This window comes from Podarcis cretensis, assembly GCF_951804945.1.
Source record: "Podarcis cretensis genome assembly, chromosome: Z".
NCBI classification, from domain to species: Eukaryota; Metazoa; Chordata; class Lepidosauria; order Squamata; family Lacertidae; genus Podarcis; species Podarcis cretensis.
Window position 1 is genome coordinate 2191406 of NC_137184.1, and position 23613 is coordinate 2215018.

At 42.5% G+C, this 23613-nt stretch overlaps 1 protein-coding gene across 5 annotated transcripts in view; it reads left to right on the top strand.

Annotated features, from left to right (window-relative positions):
- The first annotated feature begins 3481 nt into the window (after positions 1-3481).
- Positions 3482-23613, top strand: part of GLT6D1 (glycosyltransferase 6 domain containing 1) — a 55513-nt gene continuing 35381 nt past the window's right edge. The window contains exon 1 of one of the 5 annotated variants that reach the window (XM_079962213.1): positions 3482-3625. The gene's annotated coding sequence lies outside the window, so the exon portion shown is untranslated. Of the gene's footprint in view, positions 3626-5053; positions 5105-6560; positions 6676-9977; positions 10336-23613 lie in introns of those variants that run through there. The other 4 variants (XM_079962215.1, XM_079962214.1, XM_079962216.1 and 1 more) reach the window with 4 other exon arrangements.

Consider the following 23613-nt stretch of genomic DNA (forward strand, 5'->3'; position numbering starts at 1 on the left):
CATAAGTGCCATGCTGCTTCATGAGCAGACATGCTTCAAAGTGATTAATAGGTAAAGCATACATATGTACACTTGGAACATTAGGAAATTACAGTAGGAGGTTGAAAGGTAATAAAACAAACTTTGAAAAGAGGAAAATATAGGATGAACACGTCAGCAACCTCTGTATAGCACAATGGACTTCAGCCTCGGTAAATGATAGAGGCAGCTTCATGGAAGATGCTGGAGACCAACCTGGCCCTTGTAAGAGGTAATACAATTGCAGCCTTTGGGGTGGGGTTTCTTTTACTTTTGAGAAAAGGCAAATAAGAAGCGACATGACTGAAGTTTATAAAATTTTGCACGGCATAGAGGAAGTGGAGATGGGGAAGTTTGGGAGATTCAATGCATCCCTTGGTGGACCACTTAATGATTTTTCAGTTTGAGCTATTGTAATGTGCAGTGTAGTGTGCATTGCTAGATTCTGTATGAACTTTAATTGCACTTTAATTGCTTCTTTTATTTCACACACTGTGTTTTATTGCCTCACAGTTTGCATTCCACAGAATTTAAACAGCAATACAATAAAATACAATCAAAGAAATAAATAAACAATTAAAAGTCAATAGAAAAAGTGAATGTGGACAATGCCATGTACCTCCTGAATGAAGCTTGTAGACCAGTGGCGGTCCACAGAACAGAGCTTGTGAACTTGTGCTCTGTCCAGCACCTGAATGAATAGACAATTTTTTCAGTCTCTTGGTTTGTAGGCCCAGTTTATATAACTTCTGATCAGACTAGGAACAGTGCCTTGGATAGTTCTTGGAGCACACACTAAGCTGGTCAGAAAGATGCAGTGAGTTGCCATTTTAAATTTCCCACATTGCCCCCCAGAGCATGTGACAAAGGAGGGATACCTAAGAGAGCTTCTGCCACCCCCCTAAACTAACATTTACCCTGTTAGTTAGACACTTTCATGACTTAGCATGTAGCCAAGAACAATTCCTTTCTCTCTCTCTCTGTCAACAAGCACAAAACTGGTGCCACATTCATGACGCTAATTGGAATATTGATTTAATGCTCCAAATCTCACGCAAATCTCATTTATCTTTCGTCAGGTGCTTTTTTGCCCTGAGGACAGTTTCATAAAAACTGAAACAAAAAAACAAACAAACAAAAAACACAGCTGCAAATATGACAAATGAGCTCGAATGGAAAAATCAATCCAAAGCAAAAAGACACACACACACACACACACACACACACACACACTTCCCATACTACCAGTTAGGGTGTGTCCAGCCCTGCTTGTTGATTTCCCACTCAACCAGCTCAGGAGCTGAGCCAAAAAATGTAAATGTAAGATATGGACTGGACAGGTAGTTGGACACAACAGCCTTCTTTATCTTTGAACATCTCGGTTATCTAAGGCCAAAAGAAGAGGCTTGCCAGAACAATCTAGTGTGAGTGCAAGAGCATTGTCCCTGCTGGTGATTCCCAGTGACTCAACATTGGATGAGCATAATTATGGAAAAATCTGGGCTCCTATAGAACTGGTATCAACTTCTGCATATTTCAGGCAAAACATTCTCAAAGCAGTATATCAGTGATTCAGAACCCTAGTGCACCTTGGAGGAATATCTCAGAACTGTTGGAGAAATTGTGGGAGCAGAGGAACCCATGTGCACCTCTGATGGGAGTGCCCTATAGCAACTGTTTCAGGAGCTCAAACGAACAGGTAGATCTCAACCATCAGCCACTTCTCTTGAATAAGTTTGAAGGCAGCAACGAAGGCATTCAATCCAAAGATTTGTTAATATTTATTATGGCAGTAAGAGATGCAGGTGGTGCTGTGGGTTAAACCACAGAGCCTAGGACTTGCCGATCAGAAGGTTGGCAGTTCGAATCCCCGCGAAGGGGTGAGCTCCCGTTGCTCGGTCCCTGCTCCTGCCAACCTAGCAGTTTGAAAGCACGTCAAAGTGCAAGTAGATAAATAGGTACCGCTCCAGCAGGAAGGTAAACGGCGTTTCCGTGCGCTGCTCTGGTTCTCCAGAAGAGGCTTAGTCATGCTGGCCACATGACTTGGAAGCTGTACGCCAGCTCCCTCGGCCAGTAAAGCGAGATGAGCGCCGCAACCCCAGAGTCGGTCACAACTGGACCTAACGGTCAGGGGTTCCTTTACCTTTATTATGGCAGTAGCATGTCTGCCCATTGTGCTACTGGACCTGGAACATAGCAGTGGGTAACAGACTGACCTCTCACCTACAGGGTCCTAAGAGTCAAGGTGTCAAAAGTGTTTCCCAACCCAAAGTGTGCACATGACAGATAGTTAAGTATTTATAGTCAAAGTTGACGTCTGAAGGACAGTGGACCGGCCCCCTGCTGAAAATGTTTGCTGACCCCTGCCCTATGGCTTGTGCACATACACCTGCATGAAAATACCCAGCCCTTCACTTGCCTGGCCTGCCTCCTCCTCCTCTTCCAACCCATTCTGTGCTCCACCCTCCAGCTTTGAAAGGAAATTACAATGGTTTATCAATTTATATTGGTCTGGTGATATTTATTTTTTGTCATACGTGCTGATTAATCTTACTTGTACACTTATGCACTAATGTTTCTTTTTTAAAAAAAGATATTTATTAAAGTTTTCAAAAATGATACAAAAAAGAAAAACAACAAAAATATAAAAATACAAAAACATAAAAATAGAGAAATAAAAACAATTTAAAAACACGTACAATTTCCATTCACTTATTTTCTTTTAACTTATTTTCCCGACCTCCTCACACCTCCCTTTCTTATATTCCAATTCATATTATTTATTCAGCAAATCCTCACCATTAATTCTTTAACTTATTTCAAAACCTTATTTCCCATATCTCTTAGCATTACAGCTGGAAACCATTTACTTTCTTTCCAACATCATTCTAACATTCCTTAATTTTACAATATTTCTGCAAATAGTCTTTAAACTTCTTCCAATCTTCTTCCGCCGACTCTTTTCCCTGGTCTTGGATTCTGCCGGTCATTTCTGCCAGTCCCATATAATCGATCATCTTCATCTGCCATTCTTCCAGAGTGGATAGATCTTGTGTCTTCCAATATTTTGCAATCAGTATTCTTGCTGCTGTTGTAGCATACATTAAAAAAGTTCTGTCCTTCTTTAACACCAATTGGCCAACCATGCCCAGGAGAAAGGCCTCTGGTTTCTTCAAGAAGGTATATTTAAATACCTTTTTCATTTCATTATAAATCATTTCCCAGAAAGCCTTAATCCTTGGGCACGTCCACCAAAGGTGAAAGACTTATGCACTAATGTTTCTCTTATCTTGTGCTTCCCCACCCCTCTTTTAGATAATGAAATATTTTGAAAAGAAAATGAGAAAGGGAAAGGGAAAAGAGGGTGCCTTCTATAGGTCCACAGCATATCCCCGTTTGTAAGCTGCTGAGCTCCTGTCCCAACGTGGCACGTGTTCTACTCAGTAAGGAAGTGGCCATCTGCTTAGCTACTATGCTCACCGCAACAGCAGGAAACCCCAGTTCTTCTTCCTTCCCTCTTATTTACAGTGTCAACTCCCACCGGACGCAGCTACTAGATGTCAAACACCTTTAGAAAATCCAGGAGGACTTCGCAAAAATCGAAAGGGTACGTGAGCTTCTGGGATGGGGTGTGTGTGCAGGGAAACATTATATTTTAAGCAAGTATAAAATCTATAGGTGTAAGTACCTCTCCTAAAATTAGTTCGTAGTTACTTATTTGTTACTCTTTCACGGATAACAGCTCTTGTCATGCATTTTTGCGGAGAATGTAGGTTGTTAACAGATAGCTGTATGTGATTGTAGATTATAGCTTTCCTCATTTGTGGTGTGTAGATAACAGCCCCCCCGCCCTTACTTAGCTCCTGTAATTGCCATGCAGAAGTACACTGCTCCTGTCCACAAAAGTCCGTCTATTTAGAAATTATGGGTAAAAGCCCAATCTTTGTCTGTCCACACCTCAATATTAAATTGTGGACAGCAAATTTTAGCCTGTGGTGCAGTGGTAAAGCATGTTATGCAAAAGATTCAGTTCCCAGAATCTCCAGGTAGGGCTTGCAAGTGCCACATAATATTCTGAAGAATATTATGACATTCTGAAGATCCAATCCCAGTGTTGACAGTACTGAGCAAAATGAACCAAAGGTCTGACTTGGCACAAGACAACTTCCTAAGTCCTTAAGGTGCATGTTCATCTGAAAAACAGATCGTGGTGCTCATATTCTCCACAGGAACTAGAGGCACTAGAGAATTCATCATTTTTCCCGTTTGCAACTTCGAAAAACTATTCAGACCTGAACTTATAGATTCAAATGACAAGGAGATTCTGACTAAATAAGAGGATAATTTTCTGGGCAGTAAGAGCTGTTTTGAGGGTCTCCCTCAGAAGATGGCCATCTGTCATGGATGCTTTAGCTGAGATTCTTGCATTGCACGGGGGTTGGACTAGATGACCCCTGGGATCTTTCCCTGAATATTCTATGAATATTATGTGGCACTTGCAATAGTGCTAGTTCTGTAGACTGAAGCAGTCAAATGGGCATGTTTGGGGGTAACCCTTTTGAGTCCCTTCCAATTCTACCCCTCTATGATTCTATGATCCCACCGCATTTGAGAATTTGTCCACTTTGCTGGCCGCACCTTTCCACAAGCCATGTGATAAAATCCAAGCGCGCACACACACACGAACACAAATGAACCCAGCAGTCCAAATCAGCTCCACTATCTGAGAACTCTGTATGTTACAAGAGTGGCAGGGTGTGTGTGTGTGTGTGGAATCTCCCTTTGCCCAATTCTCTCCACGTCGGAGAGTGCCCGGTCCAAAAAGATGCCAACCCAGAAGATGCCAGAGACAGGACGCTGATGATGATTGACAGGAGAGTGCTGTGCTGAGCCAAAAAGGCCCTTTCAAAAGGCTCAGGAAGAAGGGGGCACAGAAAGTCAGGCGGGCCCTCAGGACCTGGGCCAAAGCTGTGCAGCAGAGGCTAGAACAACACAGCCCACCCTGAGGCACTGGGAGAGATCAGGCTAAGGGCCGTTTCCCGAGACCTGTGGCTGTAGGAAAGCGGCAGCGGGGCGTTTCAGCAAGGTTTGTCAGTGCTTCTACTTCCTCGTTCGGGCTCCAAAGATCGACAGGCTGAAGATACCAGGCGTGACCCAGTGATATTTATGAGGTTTTTTGGTTCCTCTTCATACAGCGAGTGTCCCCGCCCCCCGCATGGCGTACGGCAAACTGCTTTCCAGACCGCCCCCCCCCCCAACAGATTTTGCCTCTTTTGATGAGCTGCTAGCTCGAGCTTGATAAATATGTTCCCAAACACACACGCGCACGTGTCTCCAGGGCATAGAACTTGTTCTTTGGATCCTCCGGGCGCTTTCTTTCTTTCTTTCTGCTGTCTTGTGGTGGTCTGCCCCAAAGCAGTTGATCTGCAGGAAATGGTATTAGGAAAAAAGGGTGGCGTGTGTTTTGGGGGAGGTGGGTGGGGAAAGCGTAGCTGTTGTTCTATGTCTTTCTGGCAGCGATAAGCAGTTTTGCAAAGGGCTTTTACGCAGAGCAAAGATGATGTTGCAAAAAAGGAAAACGCGCGCGCGTGGCGGGAATCCAGTAAAACGCAGAAGTATATGCTCAGAAATGCTTTTAGCGGAGGAGATTTTAACTGCCTGAGAAGACTTAGAAAGCGGCTGGGGGTGTGCGGAATTAATGCAATCGTTCTAATGCAGTATTTGCATATGAGGCCTTGAGGAAGAAGTGCTAGATTCGAAGCCCATATATTCTCAAAACTTGCCAGGCTTCCCTCACAGCCTTGCTCCCCCCCCCCCGCCCCCGCCTGCAGTATGGAATTGACAACCCTGGCCTGCATATATTTTAGAAAGATATAAATAAAATCAATGTTGACACATCAGAATTCATTTTTTGAGGATTGGGCTTTCCCTGTTAGTGCAATAATGGAAATGTTGAAAGGGGATTTTGACGTTTTCTCTTTGTATGTGGGGGCAGAGGGAGAATGTTGAAACATTCAGCGAGACTGACACCTGTATAGAGAAGCTTTGAAACTCATATGTTGAATTTCTCATCTCTTAAAGACTGTAGCATGCTGCCGTTGTTGGCTAAGAGTGAGCCCCACTGAACATAATGTCGAGCGTGATGCAGGCGAACCTTGCATAGGATTGTGTAATTTTCTGTGGAAAAATACTTGTTGCTAATTACGTGTTGTTTCCCAAGGCTGCATGAACACCATGACCACTTTAAATAGCCGTGGCTTTCCTCAAAGAATTATGGAAGCTGTAGCACGTTGAGGGCGCCCAGGGTGGGTAGGATGCCCCCCCATTCCTCTCAGAGAACTACAGTTCCCGGAGTTCCCTGGGGAAAGCGACTGGCTGCTAATCAATCCTGGAAACTGCGGCACCGTGAGGGGAACAGGAATCTCCTGACAACTCTTAAGAACCCTTAACTAATTATAGCTCCCAGAATTCTTTGGGAGAAGCTATGACCTTTTAAAGTAGCATCATAGTTATTTACATTTATGGTGCAAATGGGGCCTGCGTTGGGAGCCTGCTGAGTCCTACCCATCAGAGAACTTGGATTGCCGTGAGACATCTGGGCAGATCAATTACCAGCTCTGCCACTGGGCAGCACGAGAAAACCACTCTGGGCAACAGGTACTTGTGGAGGGGGATATGCAGTGTAGTGAAGTGGTGGAGAATTATTGGGGAATAGAACTGTCTGTCACACAACTAGCCCTGCAGACCTCAAGAGACTGTAGCCCACAAAGACGCAATGCAGTTGGTTGGTTGGTTGGTTGGTTGGTTGGTTTATTGCAGTGCTGTGTTTTACTTCAGCTGGTTGTGGTTGTTTAATATATATATATATATATATATATTCTGCTGTCTTTTCAATGCCATTTGTTTTGCTATTCACCGTTTTAATAACTCACCACAATAATAATGCCAACCAGCAAGAAGAGTAAACAACACTGTCAGAGACAAGGAGGCTCCAAGGGTTGGGACCCCTTTTGCAGCCTGGGGACTGCATCACCTCTTGCGCAACATCCTGAGGGCTGGACGCTCGTGGTGGGTGGGGCCAGAGGCAAAAGTGGGAGGGGCAGTTACGCTTGCCCACCCCTCTCTGTCCACCACCCAGGCTAGAAGGAGGCTAGGGCAGTGGCCCTCCAGGGGTGTGTGATGTGCCACCCTGGGGTGGCAGGGGAGGAGAATGACAGGTATGGTGGGAAGATTCAAGGACAAATCAAATGTTTAAACATTTCAATGTGGCATAGTATTGTATAGTATCAACATACATTTTACATATATATATACAACCAGCAACAGTATCCACATTGATTAGTCTTCTACAGATCTCCACAACATATTGTAGCAAACATGGGTTTCTTGACAAATATGAAAGATCAGGAAAAAGAGAACCTTCTTTGTATTGATGAGGAGATATAATAATAATAATAATAATAATAATAATAATAAATAATTTATTATTTATACCCCACCCATCTGGCTCAGTTTCCCCAGTCACTCTGGGCAGCTCCCAATTGAGTGTTAAAAACAATACAGCATTAAATATTAAAAACTTCCCTAAACAGGGCTGCCTTCAGATGTCTTTTAAAAATAGGATAGCTACTTATTTCCTTGACATCTGTTGGGAGGGCGTTCCACAGCGCGGGCGCCTCTACCAAGAAGGCCCTCTGCCTGGTTCCCTGTAACTTGGCTTCTTGCAGTGAAGGAACCGCCAGAAGGCCCTCGGAGCTGGACCTCAGTGTCTGGGCTGAACAATGGGGGTGGAGACGCTCCTTCAGGCATACTGGACCGAGGCTGTTTAGGGCTTTAAAGGTCAGCACCAACATTTTGAATTGTGCTCGGAAATGTACTGGGAGGCAATGCAGATCTCTCAGGACCGGTGTTATGTTGTCCCGACGGCCGCTCCCAGTCCCCAGTCTAGCTGCCACATTCTGGATTAATTGCAGTTTCCAGGTCACCTTCAAAGGTAGCTGTGTTCTGTGTTATAAATCAAGCACTGCTAGGAGTTGTTTCTTTTTGTTCCCCGACGTATTTCTTATCAGTAAAAATAAATGGTGTGAAGCAGCAAATTTTTAATCTGAAAGTGTGGCCCAGAGAAAAAAAGTTTGAGAACTGCTGGGCTAGATAGACATTTGTGGTGCAAACCAGGTCTAGTGAAGGGTGTGGGCCAGATAGAGATGTCTAGAGCACAGTGTTTGGCCCCAAGCCTGAATCTCCCCACCCCTGCTTCAGCAAATGGAAGTCTAGAAAAAAGTCTAGACAAAGTCTAGAAAAAAGCACATTCTGAACATGGGGAAAATGACTTTGTGAGGTTCCAGTGATCCTCTTCAAAATACATTTGTTTTCTTTGGAAAAGACAACATCATGCATTCTTTCTACTCGACCTTTTGGTTGTTTAAGTGCGTTCCAAGTTTTATAGGGTTTTCTGAAGGGAAAAGAATAACTGCTGAAGTGGGAGAGAGAGTCAAGACAAAGGAGTAAGCTCTAACCATTTCTGGCTGGATCCTGTGTTTTGTTCTACATGAAGTTTCCTGCTTGGCAGGGGGTTGGACTCGATGGCCCTTGTGGTCTCTTCCAACTCTATGATTCTATGATTCTAAGCCAGCCTGAACAAAGGAGCTACCCAAACCATTGTTGCACTTTGTGGGTGTGATTATGATCTGAGAGGAGTGCCCTGAGAGACTTTGTCCCTGCTGAATCTGTAGAATGGCATGATCTTAGGGAATCTGGAAGGAATCTCTAAGGCCATCTAGATCAATCCCCTGATCACAACCAGATTCCTGACAGGCGGCAATTCAGCCTCTGCTTAAAACTCTCCATTCCAGTGCAATGCTGGGTTCTTGTAACATCAGAGGGCCAAAGCAGCCTTCCCTCAACCTGGCTAGGGCTGATGGGAGTTGTAGTCAAAACTATTTAAAGGGCACCATGTTGGGGGAAAGGTGGGCCAAAAGGGTGAGATTAGAGCTCCCAAACCCAAACAGGTAAAAGAAAGTGCTTCTTCATGAAGCAAGGAGTTAAGTGATGTCCACCAACTTGCAAGGCTTTAAAAGAGGGTGAGACAAGTTCATGGAGGAGGATAAGTAAATAAATGGACATTAGACAGGATATCTGTGCTCTGCCTCCACAGTTGGGAGCAGCAATGCTTCTGAACAGCAGCTTCTGGAAGCCACAGTGGCAGGGGAGAGTGTTGCTCTCATGCTCAGGTCCAGCACAGCACCTGCGTTGCACACAATTCAATCCCCACTTGGCTTAGCCAGCCAGTCAAACCCATTTCCCAGGGTGTGGCTGCTGTTGCATGCTGGCAGCTTCTAGGAGTCACAGATGAGAGCAGAGTCCGTTAGGTATCATAACCGCCATCATTTATCTGATGAAAATAGGGACGTCCTAAGGAAAAGCAGGACATTTCAGGATCAAATCAGAAATTTGCGGTGACTTCTGTTAATCTGAGACTGTCCCTGGAAAACAAGGACACTTGGGAGGATCTGAGATAGAACCTGCTCTTTGCCCCGTTGTTCTGTTCTTAATGATTTTATTGCTAGCTGCCTCTAGAGGCCCTGGTCTTAAAAAGCTGCCTGCCTCTTAAGAATCACCCACTATTGCTATTCCCCCCCCCCCCATCCTGAAGGTTGAGCTCTGGTCACAGCCCTCCCCTGGAACAAGACTCCACTTAGGAATCTGCAGGCCTCGCCCGTCTGAAAAAGGCCAGAAGGCTGGACAATTTGAAAACAGGGAAACCGAACGGATTGCATTTCTCTTCCAAAATGCTCGCACATTCTGTTTCTTTTCCTTCCTACAAAAATAGCATTGCCAAAGCCACACTATTCAAAACAGTACTTTTGGTCAGGAAGGAAAAGGCCCCGCCCTCAAACTATGTCCCCCCCCCCCAACCATCGCAATTGCACCAATTAGAATGTGATTCACCAGCTTTTTGCAAGCAAAACAAGGAAACGTGGCAAGCAGCAGCACAGAGAGAGAGAGAGAGAACATAAGACGCACTTTGCCTGCAACTTGCCCTTCCACAACTACCCATGTTTTAACATCGAAAACTTCACTCTCTCTCCCCTATCCCCTGGGTTTCTGTCAAAATAGCTCAGGATGCGAGATCTAGAACAATCCCTCTTGGAAATAACAAAACAGGGCTTAATTTTGACAGAAAGTGCTGGGACAGTTTCCTTTTATGCAAGTCCTGCCTAGTTCAGCAGAATATAGACTGGGCAGGTTACAGCTCCACACCCATCCCTACACAGGCTGTTCTCCAACTCAGAAAAGTCAGGTCCAGCCAAACGGTATGTATACACTCCGGCTACTAAAATGATTTCGGTTCATCGGTGGTGGTGGTGGTGGGAATTATTTTATTTTAAAAGTTTTGGATTTGATTGTGATCCTGCAAATAGCTTCCTCCCAGTTTCGCTCCAAAGAAACTGAAATGTCATTTTGCCTTTTAGCCCACAGACCATCTGCTCAGGGTGAAATCCACATGTATTTCCTCTCAGAACTTGCTGTGCTTGATCTTTTTCATCATTCCTCCCCACCCAGGCTTCTCAGGCACTAAAGAGAAGTTGGTTCTATTTCTCTCTTCTCTTTGTTTTCAAGTGCGTCTGAACGTTCCCCAGCGGCGTGCAGTAAGTTAACAGTGAGCCTCTGGCAAGGCAGCGGTTCCTGGGGGAAGTGAATTTGAGGACATGGGTGTGTTTTCTCAGGAACAATGTAGGGCGAAATGGAACAACAGGGTTAGGTGAGGCAAACCAGTAGATTTAAGGTGGCGCAGAACAGGGACTTAACAGAACTCTTTACCAGGGAAATGGATTTGCGACATCCAAATAAACACAGCTACAGTCCTAGACACGCTTGCTTGTGATGGCGCGCACCACTGAGCTCAGCATGACTTCTGAGCATACATGTGTAGTGCTTGAGAGGTGCATGTTCATTTCTCAGTTTTTAACATTTATTTATTATTATTATTATTAAGCCATCTCCTTTCACCAGCCAATGACCTCCAAGAGGTGCAAAATGGCTCTTATCAGCACATGATTGCAGACAGAAAAAGGTAAACGGCAGCCGATGTGTCAGGTGTGAGCTTCTGCACTCCACAGACCTGTGAAGCCTTTACTGCAGGTGATGCAGAACTTTATTCTCAGGGAGCAAGGGTCCCTTTGAGAAAAACTGTATGTTGTTTGTCCCTGGACTACCCTCTCTGAAGAAGGGGCTCAGAGAAGCCCTCTGAGAATCAATAGTCTGCCTCCCACTTTCCTTCCAAAGGAGCTCTCAGGCAGTCCCCTACAGCTTCACAACAACCTTGCAAGGGAAGCTAACTTGAGAGTTAGGTGCCCTACCCCCAGTGAGATTTGTGGACTAACTAGGGATCTGAACTTGCGTTTCTCCAATGTGAGCCACCAGCTTCCCTGTGAGAAAAGTGCTTCGGGTTCTCTTGATATGGGGCCAAATATTCAGATGCAATAAGCCACAGACATTGGGACACACTATCTAAAGCAGGGGTCAGCAAACTTTTTCAGCAAGGGGCTGGACCACTGTCCCTCAGACCTTGTGGGGGGGGGCAGGACTATATATATATATTTGGGGGGGGATGAATGAATTCCTATGCCCCACAAATAACCCAGAGATGCATTTTAAATAAAAGGACACATTCTACTCATGTAAAAACATGCTGATTCCTGGACCAGCCACAGGCCAGATTTAGAAGGCGATTGGGCTGGATCCAACCCCCAGGCCTTAGGTTGCCTTCCCATGATCTAAAGCTATCCAGAGGCATTGATATTGGTATAGAAACTCCTTAACAACTTGGGGCTAGTTTACATGTGAGATCACCTTACCCCATATGGGCCCACTCAAACGCTTTGATCTGCAGAATTGGTACCATTGCAGGTGCCACATAATATTTGTTCTGCATTTGTAAGAACTCAATATTTCAGTGTGGCACCACCCACCCTTTGGAACTTAGCTATGCTCTTTTTGGTGCCTGTTAAAAACATGTTGTTTGGCGAAGCCTACCTAGTGTTCAGAAAGTCAATGCACATCTTAAGCTGCTTTAGCTTGTTGTTAATTTTAACTTTTTGAATGTCTTAAATTATTGTCGTTAATTCTTCTTATTGATAATATTATTGCTTTATTGTTAAACAGCTTTGCGGGTTCGGGGCTTTTTTTTTACGATTAAGCAGTGTATAAATGCTATGAAATAAATAAATGAACAGTACCCCTGAAGATACTAACTACACCCACCAACCCACATATTTTAAACAGCAAACGTGGAATCAATCTGGTTTCTCCCTGCGGTATTTTATCAGAGTTTATTTTTTAAAAAATTATTAACAATTTCAACATAACAAATTATCAAAACAAATCATCTTCATTATTTCCCCACACCCTTTTTCCCCCTCCCACCTCCCCAACAAACCCTCCTCCCCCGAGACCTCCCTCAGCTCCTCTCTCTGATCTCTCAACTCATATTATTCTCTGCATATTGTAAAATTGTATACATATCCTTATCTGTCTACTATACTAACCCTCAAAAAATTTGTGTATGTTTATTCAAAACCTGCCAAGGAGTCCAGTTCATTTTGTTGTCTTTTTAAATAATTTGTAAAAAGTTCCCATTCTTCTTTGAATTCACAATTGTCCTTATCTCGCAGTTTGTATGTCAGTTTCGCCAGTTCTGCATAGTTCATCAATTTCTCTTGCCACTGTTCTTTTGTCGGGGTTTCCTCATTCTTCCATCCTTGTGCTATCAAGACTCTTGCTGCTGTTGTAGCGTACATAAATAAGTTCTTTATTTTCCTTGGCAGGTTTTGCCCTACAATCCCTGACAAAAATGCTTCTGGTTTTTTTTACAAATGTCATTTTAAACATTTTCTTCAACTCATTATATATAATTTCCCAATTTTTAAAAAATTTCTCTGCATTCCCACCACATATGGTAAAAGGTTCCTTCCTTTTCTTTACATTTTCAACATATGTTTGACCTGGTTTTAGACATTTTTTCTATCTGTACTGGTGTTATATACCATCTATACATCATTTTCGTGTAGTTTTCTTTCAAAAGAGAACAATCTGTAAATTTTAAATCTGTTTTCCACAATTTTTCCCAATCTCCAAATTGTATGTTATGTCCTATATCTTTTGTCCATTTGATCATGACCAATTTCACCTCTTCATCTTTTGTTTCCCATTCTAGCAGAATACTATATGCGCCTTTCAGCAACTTCACTTTCCTTTCTATGACTTCCTTTTTGAAATCTAGAAGTGGTGTAACTAAATCCTTTCTTATGGTCTTCTTTATACGTCTCATGTAATTGCCTATAATGTAACCAACTCTAAAATTTGTCTTTTGTTTCATCGTACTCTTTTAGTTTCCATTTTCCTTCTGGATCTTTTAGTAAATCACTGTACATAAGCGACTCCCCTTTCTTGCCAAGTGGCTTGGGCAACAAGGCTTCAATTGGTGAGAGCCACCAAGGTGTCTTTTGTTCTGTTAAGTCTTTATCTCTCTCCCAAACCCTCATTAATGGTTTCCTAATTATATGATTATAGAATCCTTTATATTTTATCAAAGTTTCAAGTTAAACAGCCATGTGCCCATTGCCCAGCGCCGAGATAAAACATGCCAGCTGAGCTTTGAAAGGCACAGAGTGATGTTCTGCACCATTGTGTGCTCTTCAAGGACAGTGTGCGGAAGAGTGCAAATGTTTTCCTCTTCCTTTTAACCTTCCCAGTCATTTGTTGCTGTCCCCTGCTCTCTCGTGTATGCACATGGCACATAACCATCAAACTCTGAAAAAAACCCCACATTTTCCTGGAAACCCTGAATTTATTTACTTATTGCAATGCTTACACCTGGCCTCTGTGACTTGTTGCAAGGAGGATTGGGGAGCAGGGAGGGAAGAAGACAATTGTTACTAGCCTTTAGCTGCTAATAAATTTACAAAACCAACTTACCTCCTAACCAATTAGTTTGATAGCTCCATTCAAGTTAAATGTATGAACCATTAAAAGCCTAATGCAGGATATTGCTAAATACTTAGAAGATTCAAGATTAGGGGTAAAAGGACCTGTCAATGTCATTCTCAGTTCCCCATTTTTCCAGACACTGATTCAGTTCTCTAAATTTCTACCACAATTTGCATTAAAAAAAATTTGGGGTGAATTTCTCCTGATAAGCATATTTTTGTGCTCAGTTGTGCTTACCATACATGTTTTTGCAAACAACATTTCCTAATATAATGCATCTTTGTATGTTAATTTCAACAACACATTTATTTTTGTGCATATTTTCCCCGATATACACAGTTCGATAAAGTTTAGTTGCACATTGCAAAATTCAGGTAAGTACAAATTTTGAAGCTAGGCTGTGCCTTTAGATGGCTTTGCCTTTAGAGGATAATTGATTTGAATCTCTCCATCATCCCTACTCAGGATACAGAGTTGCATCCAGCATTAGACCTACAAACAACAGACCAATGGAAATTAACGAACCCGAGCTCATCATGGCCATTAATTGCCACAGGACAGGCCTACTCTGTGTAGGTTGGATGCAATCTGTGAACCCATAACACAACCTTGCATAAAATCTGCAGGCGATAATTTATATGAATGAATGAACATCCAACTTTCGGAACAAAATTAAGATGAGGCTGGGATCTCGCAGGCTCTTTCCATACCCTCCAACATTTCTCCAATGAAATTAGGGATGTCCCATTCCATAATGATAATTTTTCTATTTTAACCCCACACATCTTACTGGGTTGCCCCAGCCACTCTGGGCAGCTTCGAACATATATAAAAACATAATATAACATTAAACATTTTTTAAAAAACCAACTTTCCTATACAGGGTTCCCTTCAGAGGGTTTGGGGGCCGGATAACTCCATACCCTCCAACATTTCTCCAATGAAAATAGTGTCATCCTAAGGGATAGCGGGATATTCTGGGATCAAATCAGACACTGGGACAGCTGTTCTAAATCAGGAGAGGACTTGTCTTCACAATATGTATAGCACCTAAGTAAGCATTTTATTTTTAAGGTAAGTTTTTTAAAAGAGCGGGGAAGAGGCAGGAAATCCAGGGCTTGTATGCCAAAGTTTAAGGCTTAACAATACCCCTGCTTTGTGGGCCAGAGGCCAACACTATCTTAAGACTCACTTTCGCCCACATGAGCCTGACTCATCCTTAAAGCATCTCTCTCTAAGCTTTGAGACATTAACTCAGATCCTTGCCTCATTGCCCTGTGAGTGGGCAGAATGGACAGGGCCTAGATGGGAGACTGCCTAGGAACCACACACAGGCTGCCTTGGGTTTCATGACAGAAGCAAAGCAGGGAGCTACCCAAATAAGCACATCAAAATGGAAAGATTAAGCAGAGCAGAATTTGCATAGCTGAGGAGCATCACAGAACTTTTCCTTGTAGTTTATCTAATGAGGAACGTGAGCTCATTTGAAGAGCCTGCTAGATCAGACCAGTGGCCCACTGTTCTCACAGTGTTCTCTGTTCTCACAGTGACCAACCTGGGGAAATCTGTAAGCCTTTCTCCTCCATGAATTTGACTAATCCTCTTTTAAAGCTGTCTAGGTTGGTGACTCTTCCTGCCCGCTGTGGAACCGAGTTCCACAGCTTAACTATGAGCTGAATGTACTTTCTTTATTCAATATATTTATATACCACCTTTCTTCTAAGTCCTACAACATTCATTGTATACAGCATTGTTATAAAATATAAAGCAATAAAAACTAGTTTAAAAATTACATTTAAAACCAGCAATTTAACTCCACTTTGCCCTAGTGGCAATCACCGTCTGCATCTTCGTTTCTAGATACCTGGCTGGATAGGGTGGTATTAGCCTGCCAGCAGAAGCATAACAAGGAGGGAGCCAGTCTAGCTTCTCATGGGAGAGAATTTCACAGTCGGGGGGCAGCCACAGGAAAGGGTATTGCCAGCTGCCAGAGGGTGGTGGTGGGAGCAGCAGGAGTCTTTTTCCAACAGAAAGTTTTCGCAGGCATAATTTTTGCTGCTATCTCTCACTGCTGTGTTTTTGCTTTAAAAAAAAAATAATTTTTATTAAGAATTTCAACATAACAAATTAACAAAACATATCATCTTCATTTCCCCTCCCCCATTTTTTCCCTCCCCCCTCCCCATGAAAAACCCTCCCCCCTTCCCCCCCTGCCGACTTCCCTCAACTCCTCTCTCTGATTTTTCAACACATGTTATTCTCTGCATATTGTAAAATTATAAAAAACCCTTAAATTATCTGTAGATTATGTTAACAATCAATAAATTTGTGTATGTTTATTCAAAACCTGCCAAGGAGTCCAATTCATTTTGGGGTGTTTTTTTAAGTATTTTGTAGAAAGTTCCCACTCTTCTTTAAAGTCACAGTTGCCCTTGTCTCGCAGCTTGTATGTCAATTTCGCCAGTTCCGCATAATCCATCAGTTTTTCTTGCCACGGTTCTTTTGTTGGGACTCTCACTGCTGTTTTTATTCCATGTTAGGTTTGAGGTTCTGCTTCTGTATTATGGTGCATGTGTGTGCCATCCCCCTGCCCCCCCCAGTCTTTTATTATTACATTTATATCTCATCTCTAGGGGGTATGCACACTTCTCCCCCTCTCCAGTTTACCCTCACAGCAACCCTGCAAGGTAGCTTAGTCTGAGATATTGTAACCGTCCCAAGGTCATTGTAACCTTGGAGAACTCCAGTTATTGGGTGGTACAGAAGTAGGGTGAGGTAGTGATAGTTATTTATAAAAAAATATTAATATACAACTACTCATAAAATTAGGGACGCGGGTGGCGCTGTGGGTTAAACCACAGAGCCTAGGACTTGCCGATCAGAAGGTCGGTGGTTCGAATCCCTGCGTCGGGGTGATCTCCCGTTCCTCGGTCCCTGCTCCTGTCCACCTAGCAGTTCGAAAGCACGTCAAAGTGTAAGTAGATAAATAGGTACCGCTCCGGCGGGAAGGTAAACGGCATTTCCGTGTGCTGCTCTGGTTCACCAGAAGCGGCTTAGTCATGCTGGCCACATGACCCGGAAGCTGTACGCCGGCTCCTCAGCCAATAAAGCGAGATGAGCGCCACAAACCCAGAGCCAGTCACGATTGGACCTAATGGTCAGGGGTCCCTTTACCTTTACTCATAAAAATTTTTAAAAAATCAGTAGACCATAAAACTCTTTATCTCAGCATTGTGGTATCGAGCCCCACATTAGGCAAAAGATTCCGGCATTGCAGATAATTCTCAAGTTTTTCAGCTGCCATTTAAAAAGTTGAGGCAGAAGGTGCCTGTTGAATCTCTAATGGCAGAGCTTTCCACAGGACTTATGTTTGTCAAATGAGCCTCACCGACTTGGGGGATGACCAGCGATGCTCCTGCAGATGATCTCAGCGATTGAGCTGGGATCTAAGGGCCCAGGCATTCCCTGAAACAATAACATTAATAGTCTTACCATTGGCCTGCCTGAATGTTGGGAAGTGTTGCGGTGGAGGTGAGGAATAATTTGCATCTTAACTTGCTAGAGATGGGGGAGAAATGAGAGCCAGTGTGCAGCTCAGCTGCAGTGTGTAGGTGTTTCACACAGATGTTCCCCAGGGGAAAGTATAACTTCTGGTTTGCTAGTAAAAGTAGATCACTGTGTCGCGAAATGATGCATGTCAAAAAACAAAGCTAATTTTTTCTTATACGCGACGTCTGCAGCAAGAATACTGGTGGCTAAGTATTGGAAAGGGAATCAGTTACCCACTAGGGGAGAGTGGTTATGTAAGCTTTCAGAATATTTAGAATTAGCCAAATTGACAGATACAGTATAATAAGACAAAAACCAAAAAGTGAAGTGAAAAAGGAATGGGAGTGTCTAAATGAATACCTTAAAAGCCAAGGTTCGAGGGCAGAAATCTGGCTGAGTCTGGAATAACCTTGTGAAGTGAAAGGATAAGAAAGAGGGATTTATATCTAGATGCTAGGATAGAGATGATCAGGAAAACAGGAAGACACAGTGAGTGATAAAGGAGGTGCTGTGGGATTGGTGGAAGTCAATGTTTGTTTTTCTTTTTAGTGTTTATATTGTAAGATGTGGATTTTTATTTTTTTTTTGAATGTTGGTTTTTGTGTTTTGTGTATTGTTATTTTTCGATATTTTTCGGGTTGTTGTTGTGTGGAAAATACTAATAAATTTTATAATAAATCATGTCAAAAAAGTGTGTCACCAACAGGAAAAGTTTGGAAAACTCTGGGTTAGAGTGTTGGAATAGGGCATGGGAGACGAGGATTTGAATCGCCCACTCAGTCTTGAAGCTCACTTCAACCTATGGGTGTGGCCTCAGGAGCCAGTCACAGTCCCTCAGCCTAGCTTACCTCACAGGGTTGTTGTGAGGATAAAATGGGATGGAAGAGAACCATATATGCTACCTGGAGGGAAAGGTGGTATATATACTAAGTAACTAAATTCAGTAGCTTTTGCATTGAAAGTTCAGCCTACCAAATTCACGCTTCCTGAAAGAACACGTGAACTGAAATATTGTACTCCTTTGACACTCACTCTCCTCCAGCTTTTATGGTGCGACCAAGTAAGTGTGTTAATAAGTAAGGAGGAAATGAGCATTAAAATATGCAAATTAGTCAAAATGCATGATATTAGAAAAAATTGCTTGCAAAAATGTGTCTGTTAGTCAAAGTGCATGCAAAATTGTCTATGTTTTAAATGGCATAGAGTTTAGTTTCTGGCATATGTTACAATCTTATGTATGTTATATGTTTGTAACATATATTGTAAACCACTCAAGAGTTTTGTTTTGTTGGAAACTGCTTTTGAATTGCCGAAATAAATAGATAAACAAATATTATGAGCAATGTGTGCCAAAATGCTGAGAAATTTTCAGGAGGATGAAACAAAACAAAACAACCAGAAACTGATAGAGAACTGAATTTAAAATTGGGAAAAAAATGAGAAATGGGGAGAAATTAACATGGTGTAGGGATGTGTACATCTGGATCTCTTCCAACTCCACATTTCTATGATCCTATGATTGTGTGACTGGCCCAAGGTCCTAGTCCAACATGCTAACCATAGCACAACACCTGCTCTCTTTGCACCTGGCAGAATCCTAAGGGAAGGGTCATAGCTCAGTGCTGGAACATCTGCCGTGCATGCTGAAGGTTCCAATTTATATCACTGGCAGCTCCAGCTAGGACTGGGAGACTTCTGCCTGAAACTCTGGGAGTGCCGATACTGCTAATCAGTGTAGATAGTACTGAGCAAGGTAAACCAATGTTCTGAGTCAGCATAAAGGCAGCCTGATATGCTCCTGTATTCCTAATCAAATTTAATTCTCCCCAGCATGTGGCTTTCAAGTCCAGCATGAAAAATTAAAAGAAGAACTAAAATAAATAAATAAATAAAAATCGCACTATTTTGTGGCATCTTAGTTGATTCTATTAGTAGGTACTTTGGGTTTCTTTTCCCTCGGGTGCTTGGAAGAGGTTAAATTGGCAAAGCCAGTCAGTTCCACTTTGACTGGGGTTGCGCTTCTCTCATTGCCAAAATTCGAACAAGCTTTGGCTTTTAATAGTGACAATTGGCTTAGCATTGTGTGGAAGTTGATATTACCTGGTCTGGAAATTCTCACTGGGCTGACATTTAGGGGGTTGTTTTCATGGCGTTATGGCCATTGCTGTCTATATGCATGCGGATTTTCTTATAAGACTCAAAGCAGTTTGCAAACAAGGGACTATTTTAAGTCATTTGCACGATGTGAGAGCCATTAGAGCAGTGGTTCCCAATTAGCTAAGTGTTGCAGACCTCCTGTTTTTAAAAAGCCAAGCCATGGACCCTAATTTTGAAAATGTTGATATCTCATTGTTGGTTTTTGTTATGTGAATTGCGCCACCATACCCTCCGGTCTGTCCCAGTGCAAAGCTGGGCTGTGCATCTTCCAGGTTGCACTCCCTCATGGCTTATATGACCTGTCCAAGAGCACAGTGCTCCAAAACTTGTATTTATTTTTTTTTAATAATTTTTATTAACTGGCCAATCACATCAAATTAAATCACATCATATAAATTCCGAATTACAAAGCCAAATTTTTAAATTTTGTTGGGGGAACCCATACTTCAAGATCCAAAGGGGAATTCAGATCATCTTCTTATTACTGCGTTAATGTCCAAATCAGTCCCAATCAGTCCAAACAAAGTTCATAATTCTATCCAGTCTTATCTTGGTGTTGCCACATCATATCTTGTTCGTATAATTTCTCTTTTTCCTTTACGATCTCTTCTGTTAGTCTCCTTAAGCCGATAGCAAGTGTAATAATCCTGTGTGGATTTCCCGTTCTGACTGCGTCACTCCAAAACTCTTAGCTTTCCAGCTTCATCTTGAAACATTGCTTTGGATCGAAAGTTTATCTCCACACAGCCTTAAATCCACAGCTAAAGTCCTTAATTTCTGACTCATTAGGGGAGGGGGATTCTTGTTAAATCACATAAAAAGGTAGAGGCAGGTTTTTCCCCCCCCTCCCCCCTCAGTCATTACCGTATCTTGACGTTCTTCTCGTATTTTATTGTTGTCTTGTTATCAGAGATCTCTTCTGTCAGCAGTATTTACTCCCCTTTTTCCTTGATGTATGTGCAATTAATCATGTCCAAATTATTTCTTTTAAAGATCATTGCAACCAGCGGCGCGAATCGGGGACGGCGTCGAGGAGTGCCGAAAATCCCACAGGAGGGCTTTGTGCCTAGTGCCCCCACCCCCACAAATTCGGGGGTGGTATAGGGCACAGCAGGCAAGGGCCGTCCCCCCCATAATCCTGGGGGGGTTAAGGAGGCTAATTACCCCCATCATAGCCTCCAAATTACCTCGTGTGGGTCGGAGAGATGTTATTGTCAGCCATCTTCCGATGCGCCACCTAGTGGCCCCCCAAAAAAACTTGTATTTTGGAGCACTGTGATCTTGCTCATGTTGGGGGCACCATGCTCTCATGATCCCCTAAAATGGGATGTCCTGGACAGTTGATGTACCATGGACCCCCTGTGTGGGTTACGTGGACCTCCTGGGTCCACCATTTAGGAAACACGACATTAGAGGGTGGAAATCAAAGGTGTAGGTCCTTGATGTCTCAGATAATTGGCGATTTGGATACAGAAATGCTGTGTTTGCTTTGGTTTCCTTTTCATATTTGGTGGCATTATCCAAATTTCTACAAAAGCAAAAAATAGTGAAATTTAATACTGGGTTGTCAGCTTTTCACCCAACCACCATTCTGCTCTCTAAAAGTAGGTTGCCCTTCATACATATGGAAGAAGTCAGTGTTGTGAAGAACTTCATTTGCATAATTTCTGCAGATCAAGCTGCTGTTAAAGGCAAAAAAGCAAGCTAAGGATTGCTCCCCTCTCATCAGTTGGCAACTTTTACTGGATATAAACAAGCGAACATGCAAATAAAATTAAATATTTATTGGATTTATGGTCAAAAGCTAAAGAGTGGAAAAATGAGGCACAAATGTTTACAATGTGGTAAAATAAAATAAATAAAAGTAGCATAAAATAAACTAAGATAAACAGCAACATGATAAAAGTTACGGTCATGTCACAAACACCGAAGGGGAAAATGATTAAAGGTCAGTTCCTGGGGAGATTTGCTTGCTACAGCACAGAATTTGGCCACTCTGAAAGCAATAGATGCATTTTGATCTGAAATGAGTAAAATCTTAGAATTGTAGAGATGGAAGGGACCACGAGGGTCTGATCTAAGAGTCTCATGCTCTACAGACTGTTCTACTCTAGCAGTCTGATTGTCCTGGCAGATTTAATAAGAGGGGTTTGATAAAGATTTTGAATAGATCTTGGCAAGAGGACATGCGCTGCCAATTTGACCTCTCCAGAGTGCCAGGGGCCCCTGCATTCATGGCAAGGGATTTATGTCTTTCCTCCAGAACTGCTGATGAAAGGATATTTAGGCATGTAAACGAAAGGATATTTAGGCATGTATATCAATTCCCCAAAAGACTTTGTTATCTTACATGACCACCACATATGATAAAAGGTACCCTCCTTTTTTTTTTACACTTCCAACAAATATTGCAGCTTGTTCTATACATTTTGTATAACTTAGTAGGAGTCAGATCATTTTAACAGAATTTTCTTTCAGCGTACAACACGCTGTGAATTTCAGTTCTGTTCTCCTTAGCCTCTCCCAATCTGCCATTTGTATGCTATGCCCTAAGTCCTTTGTCCAGTTTATCATAGTCGATTTAACCTGTTCATCCTTTGTACACCATTCTAGGAGCAAGATATATTTTTTTGGATAGAGTTTTGATATTATTTTCTAGGAGTTATTTTTGGAATCTTGATATCTCATAACTAAAACTGAAGGGAAGCTTTGCTAATACAGTACACATGATTCTGCACAAACCGTTCTAAGTTGAGACATTTCTTTATCACCCTAGAATGTTCCGTTCACACTGAGTTCACGAAAACATGGTATTCTGACTTGTTCTTAATGCATAGTTGATCACATCTACGGAATGAGATTGTTACGTCCTTTTAAGTTTTGCTATATCAATCATTAGTAATTGTTTAGGTCTTGCTGTATTAATCACTAGTTATAATTTAATTAGGAGGTTTTCGTGCCTGTCTAGTTCTGTGCTCCCTTTCCCAGCCTTTAATCTATTGATGATTAATAGGTAACCTTTGCTTTGTACTTGTGTTAACCAATCAGCAACGAGCACATATGTAGCAATGCTGTAATATTCAATAAAAGAGACTCCCCGAAACATGCTCGGGAGATGCCTCCCAGATGACACCCACCACTTGTCTGTCGTTTATTTCAACCCAACATAAAACCTCTCTTTTTATCTATCTTGAAGATATCATTCAACTGAAAATACTGTAACCAGTCTGTTACTAGTTCCTTTATCTCTTCAAAATCTTTTAATTTTAACTGATTTTCCAGTTTGGTTAGCAGCAGTTTGGTTAGCTGCGCAGAGAGGGAAAACTAACCCTAACCCTAACCCTAACCCTAACCCTGGCGACCAGTTCCAGTCAGGCTGGCAGACAGCAGTCCTGAACACTCTTCAGAAACTGGATTTTGCCCCTCAAGACCTTCTAGGTTTGGGCTTGGGCCAAGCAAAAGCAATGGTTAGGCAAAGAATTATTGACACCAAGAGACAACAGGACTGCTTAAGGTGCCCCAACTACAAAATTGTAGAAATTGAGAGATATATAGCTGCACCAGCAGCATATCTCTTTTTTCTTGTATCCAAAAATGCAAGAAGGGCTTTTACACTTGCCAGAAGCTCAGCTCTGCGCTCGCCGGTCTTGGAAGGATCCTTTAAAAAAGTCCCATATGACCAGAGAATTTGCGCCTGTCCATTGGGGAACATAGGAAGCCCTGCACACATATTTTTTAGATGTCCCTTTTGAGGCACGTAGAGAAACCATTGACCCCCTGCTGGTGAGGATTGCTGACCTCCCAGTAAAGCAAAAATTCGATCTCCTCCTGTTAGGCAAAGACCACAAAACGACCCGGATTGTCGCCAGATTCTGCTCACAGATCTGTAGGCGTAGACTA